Source organism: Myxine glutinosa, chromosome 3 (genome assembly GCF_964187855.1).
Source record: "Myxine glutinosa chromosome 3, kmMyxGlut1.1, whole genome shotgun sequence".
Taxonomy (NCBI): domain Eukaryota; kingdom Metazoa; phylum Chordata; class Myxini; order Myxiniformes; family Myxinidae; genus Myxine; species Myxine glutinosa.
The window spans coordinates 103,575,003-103,602,426 of NC_136263.1; positions in this window are offsets into that span (position 1 = coordinate 103,575,003).

Sequence of the window (27,424 nt, forward strand, 5' to 3'; positions counted from 1 at the left end):
GTATTTCTGATCCGTGTTTGGAATTTCTGAGATACTTCCAGAAGTCTTTGAGAGTTCCTTGATAAATAGATGTGTATCATAATGAGCGTTGTTATGAAGAAAGACAGGAATGAAAGAGGGGAGTTGATAATTAATATTACAACTTTGATGAGCCGGACCTCTATATTTACCAGTGAGATGACAATGGTCTCTAACCTTTCGACCTTTACCAATTTTCTCCTCACAAATATGACAGACATTGTTTTTTATAAATTCCCTTTTTTCTTTACTTGTTAAGGACATTGGTTTATTGGTTTCTCTCATTATCTTGGTTAATCGAACACAGTCTTTTTCTAGTCGTTTCACAAACTCCTCTGGGGTATTTGAGCCTCTATACATCTCTAACATGTTATATTTATCACCAACGGATGATTTGATATAATAACAAAAACCACAAGGAGTATGTTTTTGATATTTATTTGTGTATGATTCTTTTGGATCTGGAGAAGCAGTATCAATTTTTTCTAAAATACTTTCAAAATCAGCATATATAACAAATGGATGTTTTATTGTTTTCTTTTCATCTTTGAATGTGATCTTTGAGTCTTTTTTAGGCATGTTGATTACCGTTGATTTATGTTCACCACAATAATTTGAATGTTTATCTAATCTTTCTTGTGTATGGAAGAAGTTAAGACAACGCATACAAATATATATTTTATTTGTTCTTTTACATACTTGTGGTTTTATTAATTTTGTAATATCTTTGATGTATGTATAATGTGAATTTTCGTCTGAATTAAAATATAGAAGATTAATATGAGTTTGTTTACAATTGTCAGAAAGCTTTAAAACCTGAATGTTGTTTGTTTCTGTTAGACCATAAACATTAACTGATAAATTATTCAACTTTTCAAATTTAGGAATATCATTTAAAGTCATCGGAAACTTTAGATCTTTCGTATTTAATGTATTCTCATATTTTTTATAATGAGATACTCTTTCATCATGAAAATGTGGAGGATGTAAGTGTGCTAGAATAGACCAGAGAAAACATTTATTGTCTTTATTTTTGATATTGATAACTGCTTTTCTATTTTTGATAACACTGGGTAAATCAATGTAAGAAGAAACTTTTAGAGGATCTGATTTAAGAATATGAATGTCTATGTAAATAATTTTTCCTATATTGAATCCACTTCCTACGATTGAATTATCCACATCTTGCTCTTGTTTAATAAGTTCATCATAGACTCCTGATGTTTTAAAATCTTGATATGAAGATATAAAGTGTGGCTCAGTTCTCATGTATGGTGTATCTATAACTCCTTCGTCCTTTGTCATTTCTAATTTTACTCCCATATAAAATTTAAGTGGTTTCATTTATTTTAGTGTTTTTTCAATCAACGTTTGAACAGCAGGTTTAACTATTTCTACAGCATCAACTATAGACTCTGGTTCAGGAAGTTTGAAGTTAAAGACTCTTATTTTAATATGTCCTTTGAATGCACCATCAGAGTTTTTAATAGTAAACTATTTTGACAAGTGTTTGTTAGTTTTAAGATGGGCTTTAAACCCCTTCTTGAGGATGGTTGTTTTACAGACCTTACAATGTTTTGTTTTAGGTGGAAGAGGGGAAAGTTTGTTAAGAATGTTGTATGTATGTTTTGCGGTGAGAATATGTTGTTTATAATATTTTACTTCCTTCTCGCAAGTATCACAATAAACCATATTTATAGCGTGAGAAAACGTGGTGTTTTATATATATCGCTGTGCTTAAAATAAAACACTTTTGAGCTTTACAGCTCCGTTTTATATATATCGCTGTGCTTAAACTAAAACACTTTTTCACTCAGAATCATCGAAGTCATAACTATCACATGAATACTCAGAATCATACTCAGAGTCATCAATAAAGCTACTCTCATAACTATCATTTGAGCACAAACTATTAGTATCATAACTATCATCTGTGTTCAATGAAATACTATCATCACCATCGTCCGAGTTCAATGAAATACTATCATCACTATCGTCCGAGTTCAATGAAATAGTAAAATCTTCACTGCTGTAATGACTCATATTTAATTAGCAGAAAAAACCTTTCCATCTATACCAATATACTTTCTTTCATTAACGGATTCAATCTCTACATTTTTAATATCAAAAGTTATCTTTAAATAATCTCTAACTATCATAGAACGAAATGACATTTCACCAGAAATATTAACATCATTCATTTTACTTAGATCTACACCCTTTGGATTATTAAAGTAAATACAAATTTCTCCACGAGTATTGTTGATGGTCTTATCATTCTTTTTCAAAGTATCGTGGTCAATCACTTTTTCAAGCTTTGAATAAATTGCCAGGAGTAGAGGAGAAACTTTTGTTAGATTTACTTTAATGGATGTCTTTCCAGGTATAGTTAGAGCTCTTCCTTTAAATGAAATAGAGGGGCTCATGTTATTTTCCATAACTGGTTTTACCCAAAAATTTCCATATTTATCTTTGTTCAATTTAACATCTTTGACATATTTTTCTATATCTTCCACCGAAGTAGAGATTGATTGAAATTTGTCTTTTGTGCTTTGAAACATTGTATTTATTAATGAATAAACTTGCGTTTAGTTTAAGTAAAAATTTACTATATAAATATGATAGGTTCTGAAGGATATTTAGAATTTCCAGACTCTCCATATGATAAATTAGAGAATTGTCCGGCTTGTGAAAGAATAGGGCTTAATAATGAGGGTTCATATAAACAATGTATTTTCTGTGATTTAATTTTAATTAATGATAATAAAAAATATAAAAAAATATATAACTCTTTGGAATTAGAACCAAAAATGAATTACTTTACAAGATTATTAAGAGAGATGAATGTTAAGTATTGTGATGATAATACACCATTTCTTTCAAGGGAAGAGACTATTTGTATTGAGGAAATGTATAAGGGTTTAATGATATTTATTATTCAAAATAATTTTAATGGAAATGTTAATACAAGATACTATATAAATAAAATAATGAATTATTTTGAAATTAAACCCGAACTCAGGATAAAATATAGAGTTTCTAAAATAGCTCAAAAAAAGTTAGATGACTTGTTTTCCAAATATATAAATGAATGATTTTTTACCCGTTTGGGAAAATAAGATAAAATTTAATAACCATAAAAACATTCCAAATTCATTGAGATGTCTAATAGTTGGTTCAAGCGGATGTGGGAAAACCTGTTTACTTTTAAAGATGCTCCTTGGTCCTAATTTTTTAGATTATGATAATTTAATAATTTTTACAAAGTCAAGTTTTCAACCCGAGTATCAACTACTCTCACAGGGTTTTAATGCGGGTCTTAAAAAGGAAGACATTATCGGTTTATTTAAACTTCAAAACAAACTAAATGATTATAATATTGAAGATATAATACAATTATTTTGTGATACACAGAAATCTAAATCGAAACCAAAACCCATAACTTGTATTCTCAGTGATAATACGGATGATATACCTTCACCTCAAGATTTAGATAAATCAAAAAAGAACCTCGTCATCTTTGATGATTGTGTTAATGAGAGAAACCAAACAGTAATGGATAGCTACTATACAAGAGGGAGACATTCTTCTTGTAATTGTATATATCTTAGTCAATCATATTTTCAACTCCCTCGACGCTCAATAAGAAACAATGCCAATACTTTTATTTTATTTAAGTTAAATTCAATAGATGTAAATAATTTTTGGAGAGATAATTGCTCTACGTTATGTAGTAAAAAAGAATTTGAAAATTATATGAAACACACGATTGAAAAATATAAATATATTGTTGTGAAACAAGATGAGATATTAAAGGATGTATTTTTATTTTAAACATAATTACATATATAAATGACAACAATTATTATTAACCTTGTGGGTAAATCTGCTTCTGGAAAGAACTTTCATAAATCTAAACTCTTGAATAGTAAAAATGAAAAGATTGTAAGTTTTTTTTAAAAACACCCTATGATTCGTTTTGTGAGTACTACAACCAGAGCAAAGCGACCAGGAGAAGTAGAAGGGAAAGATTATTACTACATTTCAATGGAGGAACATATGCGAGTGAGGAACGAAGGTCAAATATTTGAGGAGGTCTCTCTTGGTTCTCCAAAATATTCACATTGTAAGAGTGAGTTAAATAAAGTAAAATCTAATGGTCTTGGGATTTTAGAAACTAATCCTGAAGGAATGAGACAAATTATTAAACAATTGTGTGTTGATGGAGTTAAGATTTTATCATTCGGTTTTGATATCGATGAGGAGACTCAACGCAAACGTATGAAAAGCAGAGATACAAGTATTAGTGAAGAAGAAATAACAACTCGTATTAATACCAATAAAGAATTTGATGAAATATTTAAAGAAAAGGATTTATTTCAACACATTTACTATAATGACAAAGAAAAGGAAAATTTTCCCATTGACCTTTACAATTCATTAAATGATATTTTTCAATAAATAAATACAGAAAATAAATACCGAAGAAAGAGCAAGAAAGTTTAAAGAACATCAAGAGTTGGTTTCAAAAGTTGTAAAGCAACAGGAAGAGATAAAGAAGAAACGGAGACAGAAACTAACTGGTGAAGAAGCCTTTGAAAGAAAACAAGAGAAATTTTTTAAACCGCTTTTAAAAACTCAACACCCTACAGTTCCCACGGTAGAATTTACTCCGAAAAAATTTCAAATGCTCAAAGATTTTAGTCAGATAACAAAACAAGAACTTGGAAAATTAGAATATAATGATGAATAATTATTTCAGAAACTTGAGGAGGTAAATCAACCCCCTAATTATGTAGTGGAAGCTCTTCAAAACAATGAATATTTGGCAGATTCAAAAACCAGAGCAGGTCTCATTCCAACAGAAGAACCAGCAGTGTTTCATCTTGTGGAAGAAAAGGTATTGATGTTTAATGATGAATTGATGTTCTTGAGTTCTACTCAACCAAATGTTAAATTAACTCCAAGATTAATGTTTCTTCTAACAAACCCCGGATTCAGCGGTTCAAAATATTTTGAGGAACCACTTGATATGGAAAGAGAGGAAGATAGGGTATATGTTGAGTTGCTAAATGCACTTGATTATGGAGTTTCTGTTGCTGGTAAAAGTAAGAAGAATGAGAAGGAGAAACATATTATTGATGCTTTAAGTAAGCTTGGTTCGGGTGTTAGTTTTCTTCCAAATGACCCATCACAATTAGTTAATAGGCTATTATTGTTGTTAGGTAGTAAGAAGGCTGGAAACAACAATTGTTTTAATGAATCCTCAGCCATTTTGGATCAGTTGATGAACATGAAAATAATTAATAAATGTCAATACAAAGATATTTTATTAGATATTAAATAAGATGAGAAGCACAATTCTTAGTTTTAATTTCACAACGAGCGATTACACAGCTTCATTCCCTTACCCACTACAACTTGACCCCCTTACCTCATATGAGGCATCTTTGTTGTCAATGGAAACTTACAATACCCTTTTTAATATCACAGAGAAAAACAACAAGTTTAGTTATAATCCAGGAAGTGGATATAAAACTATAACCGTTTCACCTGGAGCTTACGAGATTTCTCAAATATCTTCAGAAGTCTCTCGCCTTATGAAAGAAAAAGGTGATGAACCAAAAAATATTGTAATAGATATTCAAAAACACACTTCAAAATCAACTATTAAACTTAAAAATAATTATAAAGTTGATTTCACGATTGAAAATTCGTTTAGAGAGCTATTGGGTTTCTCTTCAAAAAAGATTGAAAATAACGGGACGTTTTACAGTGATAATGTTATCCAAATATCCTCCGGTATAAATTCAGTATTAATTCATTGTGATTTGATTGATGGTGCTTATAACGATGGAATAAGAACAAATACAATATTTTCATTCAGTGCATACTCAACCCCGATTGGTTATAAATTTAATATGGAACCAAAAAATCTTGTCTATTTACCTGTGTCAGGAAAAACCATATACAGAGTAAATTTTAGGATAACCGACCAAGATAATCGTATGATATCCTTTAATGATGAAATTATATCCATCAGAATTCACCTACGTGAAGTTTTTCAATAAATAAATAATGGTTATTGTGAGAAAACATGAGTTGGGAAAATATAAAATAATTACAGGGGAGGGCATGTACCTTTCACCATACTATACAAGGTATGTGGGTAAAGGATACTATAAACCTAAGAGACAACGAGGTGTAGGTCATCAATTTCGAAATAAAGGAGATGGGATAATTGATACTCTAATGGGTATTGGTTCAACCATCCTTAAACATAAAGACCTAATTGGTTCAACTGCTTCTGCTGTGGGCTCCGTTGCGGGTGCTATAAAGAGTATAAAAGATGCTCAAAAGGAGTCTCATAAATTACAAGCAATCAAAGAAATAAAAAAAGGTAAAACTCAACTATCTTCACAAGAACGACAAAAAATCATTAAAATACTTGGGTCAGGGTTTCAACGATTTTAATACTATATAAATACAAGTATGGAAGTGATTGATAGTATCTATGATTTGGATGATACAATTATCATTTCAAACTCCACAAAAAAGGAAGACTATTTTAAGGTAAATGCTATAACAGGAACAGACTGGAATTCAAACGGAACAAAAAGTTTTGAAATAAATAATCAACAAACTTACTTGAATATAGCTGATAGTTTCTTGCTGTGTAAATTTAAATTCACTAAGGCTGCGAATAATACTAATGCTACACTCGTAAATGATTTCTTCTGGAAAATGTTTGACAGTGTCCGCCTGTATATTGGAACACAAGAGGTTGAAGCGGTTGATTATGTCTCTGCTACATCTGAAATGATGAAATTTACACTATATTCGTTTAGTGATAGAATGGGTAAGGGAGCTGTTGAAGGTTTTATTCCTGATATGTCAACGGGAACAAATGCTGACCCCGGTTATAGTCAAAGGAAGGCAATGTATAATGATGACACAAAACCAGAGAATAGTTTTATGGTAGCAGTACCTCTGAAAGGTATATTTGGATTTTGTGATTATGACAAAGTTTTGTATGGTCTTAAAATTAGATTTCAACTTCAAAGGAATGATAATGTAAATAGATTGCTTTTTGGGGCTCAAAATGCTTTTGGTGATAATAATAAATTTGTTATTAATGATTTGTGTTGGTATATTAGTGAATATACTCCTAATCTTAAAACGGAAGAGATGTTAAATAGAAGACTTAACTCAAAGAAACCACTAAATGTATCATACCTTAAAAGAAGATGTCAACACGTTAAACTGGAACACACTACCTACACTTGGAATTTAGGTGTTCTTCAAGGAAAGCCACGATACCTATGGCTCATTTTTAAGAAACCAGATGGAGATGAAGGCACTGATAAGAATAATGCGCTGAGTGATAATGCTAAGGTGAAACAACTTCGGGTTTCTCTTGATGGCACATTTTGTCCGCGAGATAGATTGGAAATTGATTGGGAAAAAAATGATTATGCGGAAGCCTACAAGTCCTACCAAAAGGTGTGTGAAAGTAATGGTAATAATGATCCTATTTTGGATATGGTTGCGTTTCAAAAACTTTATACAATCTACGCAATTGACCTGAGTTCTCAAAAGGAAACTATAAAGTCTAATCGAGTGGATACTTCTCTATACATTGAAAGAGGGGAGAGTGAAGAGGTTAATGCATATTGTTTGCTTTTGGAGGAAACAGAATTACAGATTAATACAGATAATGGTGTTATGATTAATATCACATAGGTTTTTTCTCATAAATAAATGGTTGGGGTATATGTTAATCAAATCAATCTGAATAAATTAACATCTTGTATTCAAAATCAAAAGCCTTGTATTATTAATGTTAATACAATTCAAAGAAAAGGAGCTGTAAGAATTGATGTTTTACTCACACACACACAAGTAAAAACACTAAATGATGTTGGATCTCTTAAAATTAAAATGACGAAACCTATGTTAAAGAAATATTCAATAGACGAGTCAAGAGGAGGATTTCTCCCGTTTCTAATTCCTTTATTTGCTGGTTTAAGTGCGGCGGGAGCATTGACTGGTGGTATTTCAGCAGCGGTAAAAACTGCTAACGAAAGGAAGGCACAACTAAAAGCTCAAAAAGAATTGGAAAGACATAACAAGGAGTTGGAGAAACAAATTAGTGGAAGTGGTGTAATTGTAGATTTTGCTCAAAAACTTGAAAGTCTACCTGATAAAGCTAGATTGTTGGTTGGAGATATGCTTTCCTCTATCGCTCAAGCGGGTGTTAAACTAACTAAACGGGGTAATGGATTGTATCTTTCTCATAAATAAATGGATAAATGGTTTAAACAATTTGGAAAGAATACAACGTCAAATATAGAACTAGCTAAGTATTGTAAAACACTAAAAATTGATAATGTGGTTATTTGTATGAGAGATGAATTAATACATATAAATAAGAATACAAAGAATATTATTATGAATTTAGACACACAGAATGGTTCTCATTGGGTTTGTATTCATAATAGTCAGGATAAATATTATTTTGATAGTTATGGTATGCCACCACCTGTTGAAGTAATACAATTCTTACAGAATGGTGTTTATCAAACATTTCAAGTTCAAGAAATTAATTCTAAATGTTGTGGTCAATTATGTTTATATGTATTATTTCAACTCAATAATAATGAAAATTTTTATGATATCATTTTTAATCTAATATAAATGACTTATGTTGGAAAAGATGGTTCTATCTTTGGAAAATCCTCTCAGGATATTGATTTATCAAATTATTATACAAAGGCACAGGCTGAACAACAAAAATATAGTGTAAGTAAAAATATTAATATGAAGAATACTTATAAATTAATCAATTATCCAAACCCTACAGATGCGACTGACTTAATTAGATTAAGTGATTTATCACAATATATATTTTTAAAGAAAACAGCACGTTTTGTTAAACAAGTAAAATTTACAACCACAACACCTGGTTATACTGACCATACACCTTTCCTCATTGAATTTAACTACCTGCTTACAATTGAATTTTATAAAGAAGGACATATAGTTAATATGCGAATTAATAAATGGGGGTATGATATGCCTGATTTAGGGTATAATTGGTCTTTTTCAATAAACATAGAAGACCTACATGATTTTAATCAGTCTCGTAAAGAAGAATATTATCCACTTGGTGAGGATAAGGATTTATGTGGAAGTACAATTAATAAACAACAAATACATGGTTTTAAGAAAAGAAAAATATATGATACTATAGCGATGGTTAGCATGACAAAGAAGGAAGGTCATGAGATAAGGATAGAAAGCCAAGGAATACAAACCAATTTGGTAGTGGGAAGATGGGGTGGTATTACCTGTCATAATATTAATCTCACATATATTTCTGATACATAAATGGCAGGAAGAAGACTACAAGAGAATTATAATTTTTGTATTCAAGGATACCTACAAGAAAAGGGTGCTCGGTATTACATACCTTATGATTTGGAGCATATACATGGGAATTTTGTCATTAAAAACTGGCCTTATACTGATATTGTTAAACCCACAAATAGAGACTTGTTTAAAATATTAAATAAAAATGAACTTCTCAAAGTTATGAAATATAAAACTCTTTTAGAAATCGTCAACAAATCTTATTGGTATCCTATTATGAGAAAAATAATTATAGATACAAGAATATCTCAAAATCCAGATGAGTATATGTATAATATTCTTTGGGGTTTAAACTCAAGGGTAGCAAGGGATGAGGAAGGAGTTGAAGAAGAGAAGGAGAAAAGAGAGAAAAGAGAGAAGGAGGAGAGGGAACAAAGAGAGAGGGAGGAGAGGGAGATGGAAATCAGAGCGATTCAAAAAAGAGTGGATGTATTACAGCAAGAAGATCAATCTCAACTCACCGAAGAGGAAAATAAAGAAAGAATGAATGCTGTGAAAATATTGATATCAAAAATTGCTAAGATAAATGAGGAAGGAGTTAAAGAAGAGAAGGAGGAAAGAGAGAAAAAGGAGAAGGAGGAAAGGGAGAAAAAGGAGGAGGAGAGGGAGAAAAAGGAGAAGGAGGAGAGGGAGGAAAGGGAGCAAAGAGAGAGGGAGGAAAAATATAAAAAGATGGAAATCAGTGAGATTTGTAAAAGATTGAGTGTATTAGAGCAAATAAATCAATCTCAACGCACCGAAGAGGAAATTAAAGAATTAACAACTCTTATGAAGATAATGGTTTCAAAAATAACAACGTCAATGTCTTCAATTTCAGGGAGGAGATTTAAACGAGAAAGTGGTGAAGAAGAAGAAGAAGAAGGAAAAGATTATGTGATTGATGATGTTGGTGTCATTGACTTTAGTTAGTTTTTATTTGTAAATAAATGGAGGAGAGAGTGAAGGCATTCCTTAGGATTCTTTATGTTTTAAAAATAAAGATTGAAATGTATATGTTGAAAACCAAAAAGGTTTTGATACTCTGTCGGAATTTTTCTGATAAATAAATATGAGTTATTGTCTCAAATGTAAAAATAAAACTAAATCTAAAAATATCTCTTATGTTAAAGCTAAAAATAATAGAGTTTATCAAAAAGGAATATGTCAAGTATGTGGCTCTAAAAAGTGCCAATTCATCTCTCCTAAAAGAGGAGGAGACATACAAAAGTTTCTGTCAGGAAGTAAATTTACAACAACTGGAATTCCAGGGGAATTACACCTTCCAGGGTATTCTTTCTGTGGTCCAGGAACAAACTTGGATAAAAGATTAGATGAGGCTGACAATCCTAAACCTTGGTCTAAACCTACAAATAGGGTTGACGAAGTGTGTATGAAGCATGATATTGCTTATGGGAAAACCACTACGTTGACTGAAAAACATAAAGCCGACAGCGAAATGTTGTATAATTTGTCTTTGATACAAAATCCAACGTTGAGAGAGAAAGTTGATAGGTTTATTGTGAGAAATTTGATAAATGCTAAATTGAAACTTGGTCTTGGTTATTCCTCAAAAAACTATTAGGCTCTAATGATGTCATCAAGACTGAGGAGCTTTTGGCTGAAGAATTACACAAACCTATAATCACAAAGTTTAAAAGAAGGAAGGTTTATTCTAAATACACCGACCACATATGGTCCGCTGATTTAATTGAATTGAATAATGACAGGGGATACAGGTATGCTTTAACCGTTATTGATTTGAGGAGTAGATTTGCCTGGGTTGTCCCTTTAAAAAATAAAAGGGGTGATACTTTAATGTTAGCCTTTAAGCTAATATTTGATCGGGATAAAAGGAAACCAAAGAAGTTATGGACTGATGAGGGAACAGAGTTCTATAACAAAATATTCATGAAATTTCTTAAGGGGAAGGGTATTAAATTATACAGCACCTTTAATGAAGGAAAAGCAGTTGTTATTGAGCGTTTTAATCGTACTTTGAAAGAGAGACTATATAAAAAATTCACACAACTCGGTTCTCAAAAATGGGTGTATTTAATTCAGGATATCTATCTATAATTCCAGCAATCTCTGTGTGTGTGTGTGTGTGTCTGTGTGTGTGTTTGTCTGTGACCGCTGTTTCTCGACAACCACGGGTCCGATATACTTTAAACTTGCCAGGTATATTGCTGGGGACCCGAGGATGTGCCTTTTCAAGGTTTTAAATTAATCGCAGAAGTAGTTACCGAGCTATGTCCAAAAAACGATTCAACCAATCAGAGAGCAGCGAGCTATCACGTGTGCCGAACGTGGCGAACAGACTCTGCCTCGGATGGCACATTTGAGAGCATATTCATTTATTTCCCGTCGGCAAACTATGTTGGCGCTATGTTGGCGTTAAACTATGTTTTAAAACTAATTAAAACTAATTTGCGATTCTTTCGCTTTCCTGCGATATGCGACCTTCCGGAGCTCCTGTGAGAGCGTGCGCCATTACGGATAGTACGGGTACGGGCATGCCATATGTTGGCGTTAAACTATGTTTTAAAACTAATTAAAACCATTTCATGTAAATAGAGGGGGGGGATTGTCACTGTACTCGCAAGCCGTTCGCCGTTCGCTTTGGCGTTGCGAATGGACCAAAACATTTAATGGACCAAACCATTTCATGTAAAGCGTTCGCCGTTCGCTTTGGCGTTGCGAATGGACCAAAACATTTCATGGACCAAACCATTTCATGTAAATAGAGGGGGGGGATATAATTTTAGATATAGATATAGTACGGGCATGCCCTAGTTGTAGATAATTACAATAATACAGTTCATTCATCAACAAAATCAAAACCATCGGAAACATTTACAAAATTAGAATATGAAAAGGAGATTAATTTGAGAAAGCCCAAGTTTAAAGTTGGTGATATTGTAAGAATATACAAATGGAAAAGTCATTTTGAGAAAGGTTATACACAAAAATGGACTCGTGAATTATTTAAAATCATTGATGTAATGGATACAGTCCCTTGGACCTACAAATTATATGATTTAAATGGAGAAGAAATCTTGGGTTCATTTTACTCACAAGAATTACAAAAAACACAAGTAAGCAGATAATACCCTTGAAAATAATAAATAAATAAATAAAATGTAATGGGGATACGTTTTTAAATCTGTGAACCCCAAACACAGAATCACACAACTTTTTAGTTGGGGCTTAACTTTTGTGTGTGCATAATGGGGATACGTTTTTAAATCTGTGAACCCCAAACATAGAATCCCACAACTTTTTAGTTGGGGCTTAACTTTTGTGTGTGTATAATGGGGATACGTTTTTAAATCTGTGAACCCCAAACACAGAATCCCACAACTTTTCAGTTGGGGCTTAACTTTTGTGTGTGTATAATGGGGATACGTTTTTAAATCTGTGAACCCCAAACACAGAATCCCACAACTTTTCAGTTGGGGCTGAACTTTTTTGTGTGTATAATGGGGATACGTTTTTAAATCTGTGAACCCCAAACACAGAATCCCTAAACTTTCCAGTTGGGGCTTAACTTTTGTGTATGTGTGAGTGAGTCATAATAATATACAAACCCTAACCCAACCCCATCCCTAACCCAACCCATCCCTAACCCAACCACATCCCTATCCCAACCCCATCCCTAACCCAACCCCATCCCTAACCCAACCCCATCCCTAACCCAACCCCATCCCTAACCCAACCCCATCCCTAACCCAACCCCATCCCTAACCCAACCCCAACCCATCCCTAACCCAACCCCAACCCATCCCTAACCCTCACATTCAAAATCCCAACCCTAACCCAATCCCATCCCTAACCCAAACCCAACCCTAACCCTCACATTCAAAATCCCAACCCTAACCCAACCCCATCCCTAACCCAACCCCAACCCTAACCCTCACATTCAAAATCCCAACCCTAACCCAACCCCATCCCTAACCCAACCCCATCCCTAACCCTCACATTCAAAATCCCACCCAAACCCTAACATAATCTTTTTTTTCTTCTTTTTTTAAAATATGTATTTCATTTTTTTTTTTTTTTTCTATTCTTCCCATGCTGTCTTTCAAGGCTTTCAAGTTTGAAGAAGTAGAAATGGGAAGAAAGAATTTTCCAGCATTTTCTTCCTCGAACTTTCTTGATATTGCTTAAATCAAGCGTCATTAAACAAAGAACATTGTTCATTGCTTTAGAATCCAAAGAGTCTCCAAGATGGACCCCACAGGTAGAGTCTCCAAAATAAAACCAACTTTCCAAGTTCCCAAGGTATAACCACATTCCTGTTGAGCCTCCAAGATAGGTATCACATTCCGAGTCATCAAAACAAAACCCCCATTCCGAGTCTCCAAAAATATAACCATCTTTCCAAGTCCCCAAGGTAGAACCACAATTTTCAGAAATATTGGGGGTTTCCGTGATAAGTCTCACATAGTATAACTGCGGACCATCAGGGAAAACTTCCCTTTCCCAATTTTTTAGGGTTTCTATGATGTGTCTCACATAGTATAACTGCGGACCATCAGGGAAAACTTCCCTTTCCCAATTTTTTAGGGTTTCTATGATGTGTCTCACATAGTATAACTGCGGACCATCAGGGAGAACTCCCCTTTCCCAATTTTCAGAAATTTGTGGGTCTCCAATGTATGACTTGTATTCTGGCTCATCAAGGTAGAACTTGTTCAGTGGGTTTTGTTTTGATAACTCACAACAAGTATCATCATGGTAAAACTCTTTTTCAGGATTTTGTGGATCTCCAAGGTATAACTCTTTGGCTGGGTCATCAAGGTAGAACTCGTTCTGGGGGTCTTGGTTGTTCAAAATGTCTTCAAACAAAAAAATAACTTCATCCCAAGTTGTGTTAAAAGCAGAATTTTCATTTCGTATCTCAGATACAATTTCCTGTGAAAGAAAATAACAATGTATTAATTTAATACAATATTTTTATTTGTATAAATCAAGCTCTATGAATATTAAAATAAACTTTGTTAACTCTTACATGAGTCTCATCTAAAAAAAAAAAAAAAAAAAAAAAAATTAAATAAATAAATAAACAAACTTACCTCCATTGATAAAGAGGTTCGAGTCCAGTTCATCAATCTGAAGGTTGAGTTCTACACAGGTAGTAGGACTCCAAGGAATAGCAAAGTTATCCCATTCCATTTCGGCATAGTAGTCCATTCTCAAGTGAAGCAGAAAGCGTGTTTGAAAAAGCCTGTGTGGTCGGTGCCTTTTATAAGAAGGGCTGGGTGTGTGTCATTTCCTGTGGAAATTCCCTGGGCAAACCTGGGCGTGTCTTAACTGGAAATGATGTGATGGAAATTCCCTGAAAATGATGTAATGTATTACCTGGAAATGATACAATGCTGAAGAGTTTATAAAGTGGGTGGGACTTAGCAAAAGTGGGCGGAGCTTAGCAAAAGTGGGCGGAGTTTAGTAAAAGTGGGCGTGGTTTACCAAAAAGTGGGCGGAGCTTACCAAAAAGTGGGCGGCACTGGAGGCGCTCAAACAAGAACATTGAGGGAGGTTTACCATTTTATCTTAGCTCAGTTAAAATATCTTAATAAAGAACCAAACTCAAACATCTTTTTTGTTAATGTATTAGACGGTGAGGAGAGTTGTAGGAGAATTAAATTATTTCCCACACATAAACAAATATTTGTAGGGTCGTTGTTTGAGTGGGCCAAAGATGATTCACCAGATGATATTAAGAGTAAAAGGTTAAAAGGTCCATAAGGTCAGAAGGATCACAGGTTCACACAGAAGGACCATTGTTTAAGTGGTCTAATGAATAAGGATAACATGTCAAAAGGTTAGAAGGTTCGTAAAGAACAGGGTGAGAGAAATAGAGGTGTTTAGGGGCAATGAGGGAGGGGAAAAATTAACATGTAAGTCAATGGGAAAATGAGAGTGTCCCAGAAGCAACATATATACACTACTTTCATGTATGTTTTATGGAATTCATTACGGGAACGCCCTTTGACCTTTATACACAGACTGGAGGCAGGAGGGTCCAGAATAAAGCAATAAAAAACAAAAAAAACACAATCCTCATATCCACAACAATATATATACATACACATACACACACACATTTACACATTCACACATATACACATATATATGCACACACATTTACACATTCACACATATACAGTATATACACACACATTGTCCACCTTTAATTTACCATAATATGCCAGTGTGACATTAACAATGTTTATTTTCCAGGTGGCCACTTTTGCACAGTAATATTATACGGCACATGAATACATGAAGGTAAACGTACCTGGAGATGTTCGTAGGCTTCCTCAGCGGTGATCACGCTGTGGTTCTTGTGCTCTCCAATAACCACGCAGAGTGAGCACACACACACTCGATCATTCTGGCAATACAGTTTGAGCAGCTCGTTGTGCCGCCCGCACTTGCGAAGTTCTCCGTCCTCTCCTCCGCTGAGCAGGTCGGCCAAGGTGTGCGCACGGAAAGCGGGCCGATTGAGGTGCGGCCGCACGTGCTCGGCACAGAGCGTCGCGTCACACGTGAGGCAGGTCTTCACAGCGGCTGCCGAGTGGTCGAGGCAATGATCACAAGCAGACGTCCGTTGGGATTGAGAGGCTGTTTCAAGCAGAGACCAAACCCGCACTGCCCGAGCCTGAAGATCCGGGTCACGTCGCCATGCTGGAGACACCTAGAAAAGAAAAAGTGAATTCGATTATGAAACACCTTTCGAGGTTATTTTTCCCCGCAGGTTTTTCGGGCACCGTGGTCCCTTTTTTTGAAGAAATGTTTCATGGCCGGATGCCCTTTTTGCTACCAACCCTGTAAATCGCCTCTTGTGACATACAGGGAATTACCAGTGAACTGGTACTCAATTTGCCGACCTCAGAATGATGACAGGCTGAGTCAACCCCCCTGGTGTTAATTCAGTGATCGACTGGGATTCAAACCCAGGATCCTAGAATCCCTAGCCAGCACCCTAACCACTAAGCCAACACCAAGCTTGGATTCGATTATGAATGGGAACAAAATACAGAAAAGCAAAACCGAAACCGAAACCAAAAAGGGTAATAAACAGTCAAGGCTGAGATAGCAAGGTCAATATCCTCGGTTCAAATGAGGGTACTGATATCGAGGAGGCAGGAAAGACAGGTACCTACCTGGTAATTGCGCTTGCATTCAGGGCAGGAGCGATTTTGGCTCTCATCGGTTGTTGGACCATGCCACAGCTGCTGGAGGCAGGTCAAGCAAAAGCAATGATCGCACTGGGTCCGTGAAAACATCAAGATACACCGGACACTTCAGATCTTCATCGATCTTCACGCTCACGTCTCCATACATATTTTGCACTAAATTCTGTTTTTGAAATGAGCTCTTTGTGTTCAACACCTGCAGTGTTAAATATATATTTATTTAAACATATTTATTTATTTTTGACAACTCTGATATGATCTGAAGATTAGGGTTTTTTTTTTTGTTAAATTTGGACTTTACCAAAAGCACACAAGTCTGATTTGAGCAGAAGCTAAAATATAGGGAACGAAAGAGACACCGAAGTAAAGATTACTAAACTGCATGAATTCCTCTACATGCAAACTGTCCTCTTACTCGGACCGAAACACCGGCAGCTTTCTGTGAGATACAGGCTTCTGAGAGCACCACGTGATTAGAGAGTATCAAAGGTGCGGAGGAATTCATTCGGAGCACACAGGTGGATCACATTGCCATTGCCTCTGCATTATGGAACACAGCATCATTAATAATCTATTTTGGAATGGCTGCCCGACAACGAGCAGGAGAAAAAGAGAACTGGATGCATTTTCAAGACAAATGCAAAGAAATTGTAGGATTCATCGAAAGGGTAAATTGAAGACTGAGATATACAGTCAATCTGGTGACTTAAGGTTGGTAGAACCTCCATCCCTCCGACAAGGTTGGAGACAGGGTAACAATGAGTCGCTTCCTGCTGGGAATATGATATATGCAATCTGGGTCCATCATCTATAGGGAATTTCAAAAACAGATCACAAGTACACTGGAGCAGTGGAGTATCGAGGAAAAATGATGCTCAAGGTGAGATGTCAAATGGCCGCCCCTCGTAACTTCACATGAGTCTGAATGGTGTGTGTGTTTGTGTGTGTGTGTGTGTGTGTGTGTGTGTGTGTGTGTGTGTGTGTGTGTGTGTGTGTGTGTGTGAGTCTGTCCCCATGCATGGGTGGAAGGCCGGAAGCAAACAGACAATGCAGAGACGGTAAATCGGAAACCATGGAACCCAGAGATTCCACATTCCTGTGCCACCTGTAGTCGAACATCAAGCATGGATAGCAGGTTCGTGCAGGACTTGCATGAAAAACGTGCCCGTTTGAATGGTTCTTTAACCAGTCAATGGCGAATCTGCATAGGGCGATCCGTGAATGTCATGTTTCGAATGTATAAACCCTCACGGGATTCCGTCATTCACTTGAACTCAATATGTCTATTTTCATTCCAAACAGCATAACTCCAATCTATATTACTAGGGCATGCCCGTACTATATATATATCTAAAATTATATCCCCCCCCTCTATTTACATGAAATGGTTTGGTCCAAAGCGAACGGCTTGCGAGTGGTGACAATCCCCCCCCTCTATTTACATGCAATGGTTTGGTCCAAAGCGAACGGCTTCCGGAGTTTGGTAAAGAAATCGCCATCGCGTGCACAAACGCGCAGGAAAGCGAATGAATCGCAAATTCGTTTTTATTAGTTGTAAAACATAGTTTAACGCCAACATAGTTTGCAAACGTGAAATAAATGAATACGCTCTCAAATGTGCCATCCGAGGCAGAGTGTGCCCGCCACGTTCGGCACACGCGACCGTTCGCTGCTCTCTGATTGGTTGAATCGTTTTTTGGACATAGCTCGGTAAGTAATTGTCCGATTAATATGAAACCTTGAAAAGGCACATCCTCGGGTCCCCAGCAATATACCTGGCAAGTTTCAAGTATATCGGACCCGTGGTTGTCGAGAAACAGCGGTCACAGACACACAGACAGACACACAGAGATTGCTGGAATTATAGATAGATAATAGCCGTAGATGATTCTGTCTGTCTGTCTGTCTATCTGTTGGGTGTCTGTCCGGGGTGTGGCTTACTCGGTTTGCAGAGTAGCTCCACCCATAGCTCCACCCATTCTGGGAGTGGCTATAAACAAATATCCACCATTTTATTAACTCGCATAGCTTTGAGTCCTGTTTTGTAGGCCCGTGGTGTCTTGCTCTCCCCCAGTTTTATTTCAAATCAAATTCGATAAATCATTTCATTTTTCACAGTCGCTAACATAGTTTTAGACTCGGTTGAAAAAAAACGGGAAGAAAATCCGATGAAAGTTGCCGTTTATAGAACGAAATGAATTCTCAAAGGCCTGTAACTTCAAGGCCATTGAGTCTCTCTCACGCCTTTATCTCCAATCTAACTCACCATATGATTTCATTTTTATCGATGGTTTTACTTTTAGACGGTGTCAGCAATAATTGAGAACAATCCACACACGCGGGAAAATGCAGAGATATATTTTTTTAAATCGCGTCATGGTGTATCATACACCGCCCAACATGACACCGCCGGCAATGTGTCGATATATATTAAAAATTCGCTTTTGCTTTTCCGTTATGATATATTACTATTTCGTTTGATGATAGTCGTCACAAAAACGTCAACAATGATGCCGACATATATTTCTTCGTTTTTATTTCATTCAACATATTAGCCGGAAGTAAAATATGTTTCAGGAAATTACCGAGAGATATTTCTTCGTTTTTTTTATTAGTTATGTGCGCATACACTTTAAATAGGTTTATTTGAAATCTTTAATTTTCCACAAACATTCCACACACGCGGGAAAATGCAGAGATATATTTTTTAAAATCGCGTCATGGTGTATCATACACCGCCCAACATGACACCGACGGCAATGTGTCGATATCTATTTTAAATTCGATATATCATTTCATTTTTCACAGTCGCTAACATAGTTTTAGACTCGGTTGAAAAAAAACGAGAAGAAAATCCGATGAAAGTTGCCGTTTATAGAACGAAATGAATTCTCAAATGCCTGTAACTTCAAGGCCATTGAGTCTCTCTCACGCCTTTATCTCCAATCTAACTCACCATATGATTTCATTTTTATCGATGGTTTTAGAGTCGGTGTCAGCAATAATTGAGAACATTCCACACACGCGGGAAAATGCAGATATATTTTTTAAAATCGCGTCATGGTGTATCATACACCGCCTAACATGACACCGACGGCAACGTGTCGATACATATTAAAAATTCGATATATCATTTCATTTTTCACAGTCGCTAACATAGTTTTCGACTCGGTTGAAAAAAAACGGGAAGGAAATCCAATGAAAGTTGCCGTTTATAGAACGAAATGAATTCTCAAACGCCTGTAACTTCAACTTCAAGGCCATTGAGTCTCTCTCACGCCTTTATCTCCAATCTAACTCACCATATGATTTCATTTTTATCGATGGTTTTGGACTCGGTGTCAGCAATAATTGAGAACATTCCACACACGCGGGAAAATGCAGAGATATATTTTTAAAAATCGCGTCATGGTGTATCATACACCGCCCAACATGACACCGACGGCAACGTGTCGATATATATTAAAAATTCGCTTTTGCTTTTCCGTTAAGATATATTACTTTTTCGTTTGATGACAGTCGTCACAAAAACGTCAACAATGATGCCGACATATATTTCTTCGTTTTTATTTAATTCAACATTATTAGCCGGAAGTAAAATATGTTTCAGGAAATTACCGAGAGATATTTCTTCGTTTTTTAAAATTAGTTATGTGCGAATACACTTTAAATAGGTTTATTTGAAATCTTTAATTTTCCACAATATAATTTACTTGCCATTTATCATTTGATGATTACGAGACAAATTCCTCTTGAGGATCGTGACAATTCATGCGCTGCGTGGAAACTTCTATTTCCAAAATGAATGAGACGATCGATGAAGAACGCAGACTTGAACAGGATGCAGCAAGAAAACGAATGAGACGGGCGAACGAGTCCATCGACGAACGTCAATGCAAACTTGCGGGGTCACCCGTGGGAATCCCACGGGCATGGATGTGTGTGACATTTCGACATATTGAGTTAGATGCTGCACATTCATTTTTACAAAATGGTTACTGGCAAGTCATCAGATCCAGAAATGGTGTAAAAACCACCGTTTAGAGGCCATTTTTCCCCGCAAAGCGGGGGTTGGCCTTTTCGGGGACCGTGGTAGTTGTTGTTTTTTTGTCCCCTTTTTGAAGCAATGTTTTACGGCCGGATGCCCTTCCTGACGCCAACCCTTTTTGCCGCCTTCAACGACAAACAGGGAATTACCAGTGAACTGGTACTCAATTAGCCGACCTCGGAAGGATGACAGGCTGAGTCAACCCCCCTGGCATTAATTCGGCGATCGACCGAGATTCGAACCCAGGATCCTAAGCCGGCACCCTAGCCGCTAGCCCAACACCAGAAATGGTGTCATGAACACAATTTATTTACGCACAAGCACAAAAGCAAGACGGGCCGATTTCCGATTCCGACGGGCCGACGGGCGAGACGGGCCGATTTCCGATTCCGACGGGCCGATTTGGAGCAAGAAAAAGAACGAGACGGGAGAAAAAGGAGAGAAACGAGACGGGGAAAGCCGATTGGAGAGGCGAGTGAGGCGCGATTGGAGAGGAGTGTGAGGCGCGATTGGAGAGGAGTGTGAGGCACGATTGGAGAGGAGTGTGAGGCGTGATTGGAGAGGAGTGTGAGGCACGATTGGAGAGGAGTGATTGGAGGGGAGTGTGAGGCACGATTGGAGAGGAGTGTGAGGCACGATTGGAGAGGAGTGTGAGGCGCGATTGGAGAGGAGTGTGAGGCGCGATTGGAGAGGAGTGTGAGGCGCGATTGGAGAGGCGTGTGAAGGATTGCAGAGGAGAGGAGTGTGAGGGATTGGAGAGGTGAGGGATTGGAAAGGAGAGGGATGTGAGGGTTTGGAGAGGAGAGGAGTGCTAGGTGGAGAGAGGAGAGTGTCAGGTGGAGACAGGAGAGTGTCAGGTGGAGACAGGAGAGTGTCAGGTGGAGAGGAGTGAGGGGTCACATATTATGTGAAATAACTAAATTCACACCATTTCTGGATCTGATGACTTGCCAGTAACCATTTTGTAAAAATGAATGTGCAGCATATAACTCAATATGTCGAAATGTCACACACATCCATGCCCGTGGGATTCCCACGGGTGACCCCGCTAGTAACAAATTAAATAGCATTAATATAAAAAAAATAAACTTTTACCAACATTCGTGACATAAACAAATATTTAAATCTGGATGTGGAATAGTTCCGTATGGGTTGGGTGATTTTAATTTTAATTGTATTCACTCATTTCCAAACATCATTCCAATCATCAATTGATACTTTAACAAAATACTGTTTTAAATAACAATTGTATTGGGATATTATCAAACCAGCTCATTACTGTCATATGCCCACTTCCGGATTCGCAGCAGGTTCGTATTGAGTTCATTTCAAAATCATAATTTTATTGAGGAATTTTTGAAATCTCCCACCGACCTTACAACATCCGCTTTACAACATCTGCTGGGACCCCAAAACGTTCCACAGGAGGTTTGGCGGGGCTCGCAATCGGGGGAGAAGGGCCTTGGTAATAGAGGTGACCAAGAACCCGATGGTCACTCTGGCTGAGCTCCAGAGATCCTGTGTGGAGATGGGAGAAACCTCCAGAAGGACAACCATCATTACAACACTCCACCGATCTGGGCTTTATGGCAGAGTGGCCAGACGGAAGCCTCTCCTCAGTCAAAGACACATGAAAGCCCACACAATCTTGTTTGTCACAGTCTGAGAGTCCTTTAGGTGCTTTTTTGCTAACTCCAAGCTGTCTTTCATGTGTCTTTCACTGAGGAGAGGCCTTCTCCGCCGATTGCTCAGTTTGGCCGGGTGGCCAGCTCTAGGAAGAGTCCTGGTTGTTCCAAACTTCTTCCACTTAAGAATTATGGAGGCCACTGTGCTCTTGGGAACCTTCAATGCAGCAGAATTTTTTTTGTAGGCTTCCCCAGATCTGTGCCTCGACACAATCCTGTCTCTGAGCTCTGCAGGCAGTTCCTTCGACCTCATGGCTTGGTTTTTGATCTGATATGCATTGTCAGCTGTGAGACATTATATAAACAGGTGTGTGCCTTTCCAAATCATGTCCAATCAATTGAATTTACCACAGGTGGACGCCAATGAAGGTGTAAAAACATCTCAAAAATGATCAAGAGAAATGGGAGGCACCTGAGCTAAATTTAAAGTGTCATAGCAAAGGTTATGAATACTTACGTCAATGTGATATTTCAGTTTTTTCTTTTTGATAAATTTGCCAAACTTTCAAAAATTCTGTTTTCTCTTTGTCATTATGGGGGTATTGAATGTAGATTGATGAGTGAAAAAATGAATTTAAACGATGTGGAAGTGTAAAATTTATGAAGCAAGTAATTTCTATGAGCTACAACCTGCTGACCTCGTGTGCAAGTGTTTTTGTGATTTCCATGCAGAAGTTGAGATTTCCTCCAGTAGGCAAATTATCTCCGACACTCTGACCAAATTTGTTTGGTCGAGAAAAGTAAATTCTTAGTAGAGGCAATGGTAGACCACATATTGTCATGGTAAAATCATTTTATGACTGAGGGTAATATAATTACAGATATGGTGTTTTTGAAATATAGTGTTGGATCGGGTCTTCCCAAATGAAAAATAATTCTGTGCAAATGTCAAATAATGATTCAGGATATCTCGTTACGTTATGCCTTTAAAATATACTCAAATATATTTTATAGAATGTTTTTATTGAGTTATATAATTAAGTTGAAGAAGGATATTGTTTTTCAATGTAAAATAATACAATTGACAGCTGGTGCCACGTTGCCTGACCAGGTTGTCTGAAGTAGTTAGCATTCACTTAACTGCTTTACAAATCCCATTGTTTGGTAAAACTAATCATTTGCCCGGCGAACTTGTTTTCATTGTGGCTGTGGTGGTCGACTCAGTGCGAAGTCTCGGCTAACATTGTATTGATAAGTGAATGCAAAATACTTGGAAATTATTTTGCAGAGTTAGACAAAGAGTTCCCGTTAGACAATGGAAGGTGGATGATTTGCTTTGCGCTTGCTTATGGGGGATGGGTCCAGTGCGCCTTTCTTTATATCCAAGTTGAGATTGCGTGCAGTATTGTGTTTTGAAGCAAAGCTAAACTGAACAACGGTTCGGAGATGATATACCTGTAATTCATACAATTGCATGTAGATTTACTTTGTCCGAGTAGCTATCTCTGGCATCCTGGCCCAAGACTTTCTCGGTGGATCTTTTGTGTGTGTGTGTTTATATATATATATATATATATATATATATATATATATATATATATATATATATATATATATATATATATATATATATATATATATATGTATATATATATATATATATATATATATATATATATATATATATATATCTATCTATAATTCCATTAATCTCTGTGTGTATGTGTGTTTGTATGTGTGTATGTGTGTATGTGTGTATGTGTGTATGTGTGTATGTTTGTCTGTGACCGCTGTTTCTCGACAACCACGGGTCCGATATACTTTAAACTTGCCAGGTATATTGCTGGGGACCCGAGGATGTGCCTTTTCAAGGTTTCATATTAATCGGACAAGTACTTACCGAGCTATGGCGATTTCTTTACCAAACACTGCAAGCCGTTCGCTTTGGACCAAACCATTGCATGTAAATAGAGGGGGGGGGGGGGGTTCTGTGGTCGTTGTGAATGGACCAAACCATTCATGTAAATAGAGGGGGGGGGGGGGTTCTGTGGTCGTTACTGCCACGTGGTTTCAAAGTTTTTTTTTTGTTGTTGTTGTTTGCACGCATGTTTTTTTGCACCCACGTACGGGCACGCCCTAGGATGTTTACACACACACACCCCTACACAAATTTTTTTTTTTTTTTTTTTTTGCCAAGGAACGGGCACCCACGTACGGGCACGTCCTAGCTTATATATAGTACGGGCATGCCCTAGTATCTATAATTCCAGTAATCTCTGTGTGTGTGTATGTGTGTGTGTCTGTGACCGCTGTTTCTCGACAACCACGGGTCCGATATACTTGAAACTTGCCAGGTATATTGCTGGGGACCTGAGGATGTGCCTTTTCAAGGTTTCATATTAATCGGAGAAGTAGTTACCGAGCTATGTCCAAAAAACGATTCAACCAATCAGAGAGCAGCGAGCTATCACGTGTGCCGAACGTGGCGAACAGACTCTGCCTCGGACGGCACATTTGAGAGCGTATTCATTTATTTCACGTTGGCAAACTATGTTGGCGCTATGTTGGCGGTAAACTATGTTTTAAAACTAATTAAAACTAATTTGCGATTCATCGTAACTGCGATATGCGACCTTCCGGACAGTCAAATGAGGACGTCACTTCCGGACTTACGGATAGTCATAGTGACGACGTACTGATGCTGAACGTGGCGAGCAGACGCTGTAAGGTACGATCGATTGTAGTACACGTTTATTGTAGTACAAGGAACGGGCACCCACGTACGGGCACGTCCTAGTATATACAGTATATATATATATATATATATATATATATATATATATATATATATATATATATATATATATATATATATATATATATATATATATATATATATATATATATATATATATACTGTATATATATATATATATATACAGTATATATATATATATATATACAGTATATATATACTAGCGGGGTCACCCGTGGGAATCCCACGGGCATGGATGTGTGTGACATTTCGACATATTGAGTTATATGCTGCACATTCATTTTTACAAAATGGTTACTGGCAAGTCATCAGATCCAGAAATGGTGTGAATTTAGTTATTTCACATAATATGTGACCCCTCACTCCTCTCCACCTGACACTCTCCTGTCTCCACCTGACACTCTCCTGTCTCCACCTGACACTCTCCTCTCTCCACCTAGCACTCCTCTCCTCTCCAAACCCTCACATCCCTCTCCTTTCCAATCCCTCACCTCTCCAATCCCTCACACTCCTCTCCTCTGCAATCCTTCACACGCCTCTCCAATCGCGCCTCACACTCCTCTCCAATCGCGCCTCACACTCCTCTCCAATCGCGCCTCACACTCCTCTCCAATCGTGCCTCACACTCCTCTCCAATCGTGCCTCACACTCCCCTCCAATCACTCCTCTCCAATCGTGCCTCACACTCCTCTCCAATCACGCCTCACACTCCTCTCCAATCGTGCCTCACACTCCTCTCCAATCGCGCCTCACACTCCTCTCCAATCGCGCCTCACTCGCCTCTCCAATCGGCTTTCCCCGTCTCGTTTCTCTCCTTTTTCTCCCGTCTCGTTCTTTTTCTTGCTCCAAATCGGCCCGTCGGAATCGGAAATCGGCCCGTCTCGCCCGTCGGCCCGTCGGAATCGGAAATCGGCCCGTCTTGCTTTTGTGCTTGTGCGTAAATAAATTGTGTTCATGACACCATTTCTGGTGTTGGGCTAGCGGCTAGGGTGCCGGCTTAGGATCCTGGGTTCGAATCTCGGTCGATCGCCGAATTAATGCCAGGGGGGTTGACTCAGCCTGTCATCCTTCCGAGGTCGGCTAATTGAGTACCAGTTCACTGGTAATTCCCTGTTTGTCGTTGAAGGCGGCAAAAAGGGTTGGCGTCAGGAAGGGCATCCGGCCGTAAAACATTGCTTCAAAAAGGGGACAAAAAAACAACAACTACCACGGTCCCCGAAAAGGCCAACCCCCGCTTTGCGGGGAAAAATGGCCTCTAAACGGTGGTTTTTACACCATTTCTGGATCTGATGACTTGCCAGTAACCATTTTGTAAAAATGAATGTGCAGCATCTAACTCAATATGTCGAAATGTCACACACATCCATGCCCGTGGGATTCCCACGGGTGACCCCGCAAGTTTGCATTGACGTTCGTCGATGGACTCGTTCGCCCGTCTCATTCGTTTTCTTGCTGCATCCTGTTCAAGTCTGCGTTCTTCATCGATCGTCTCATTCATTTTGGAAATAGAAGTTTCCACGCAGCGCATGAATTGTCACGATCCTCAAGAGGAATTTGTCTCGTAATCATCAAATGATAAATGGCAAGTAAATTATATTGTGGAAAATTAAAGATTTCAAATAAACCTATTTAAAGTGTATTCGCACATAACTAATTTTAAAAAACGAAGAAATATCTCTCGGTAATTTCCTGAAACATATTTTACTTCCGGCTAATAATGTTGAATTAAATAAAAACGAAGAAATATATGTCGGCATCATTGTTGACGTTTTTGTGACGACTGTCATCAAACGAAAAAGTAATATATCTTAACGGAAAAGCAAAAGCGAATTTTTAATATATATCGACACGTTGCCGTCGGTGTCATGTTGGGCGGTGTATGATACACCATGACGCGATTTTTAAAAATATATCTCTGCATTTTCCCGCGTGTGTGGAATGTTCTCAATTATTGCTGACACCGAGTCCAAAACCATCGATAAAAATGAAATCATATGGTGAGTTAGATTGGAGATAAAGGCGTGAGAGAGACTCAATGGCCTTGAAGTTGAAGTTACAGGCGTTTGAGAATTCATTTCGTTCTATAAACGGCAACTTTCATTGGATTTCCTTCCCGTTTTTTTTCAACCGAGTCGAAAACTATGTTAGCGACTGTGAAAAATGAAATGATATATCGAATTTTTAATATGTATCGACACGTTGCCGTCGGTGTCATGTTAGGCGGTGTATGATACACCATGACGCGATTTTAAAAAATATATCTGCATTTTCCCGCGTGTGTGGAATGTTCTCAATTATTGCTGACACCGACTCTAAAACCATCGATAAAAATGAAATCATATGG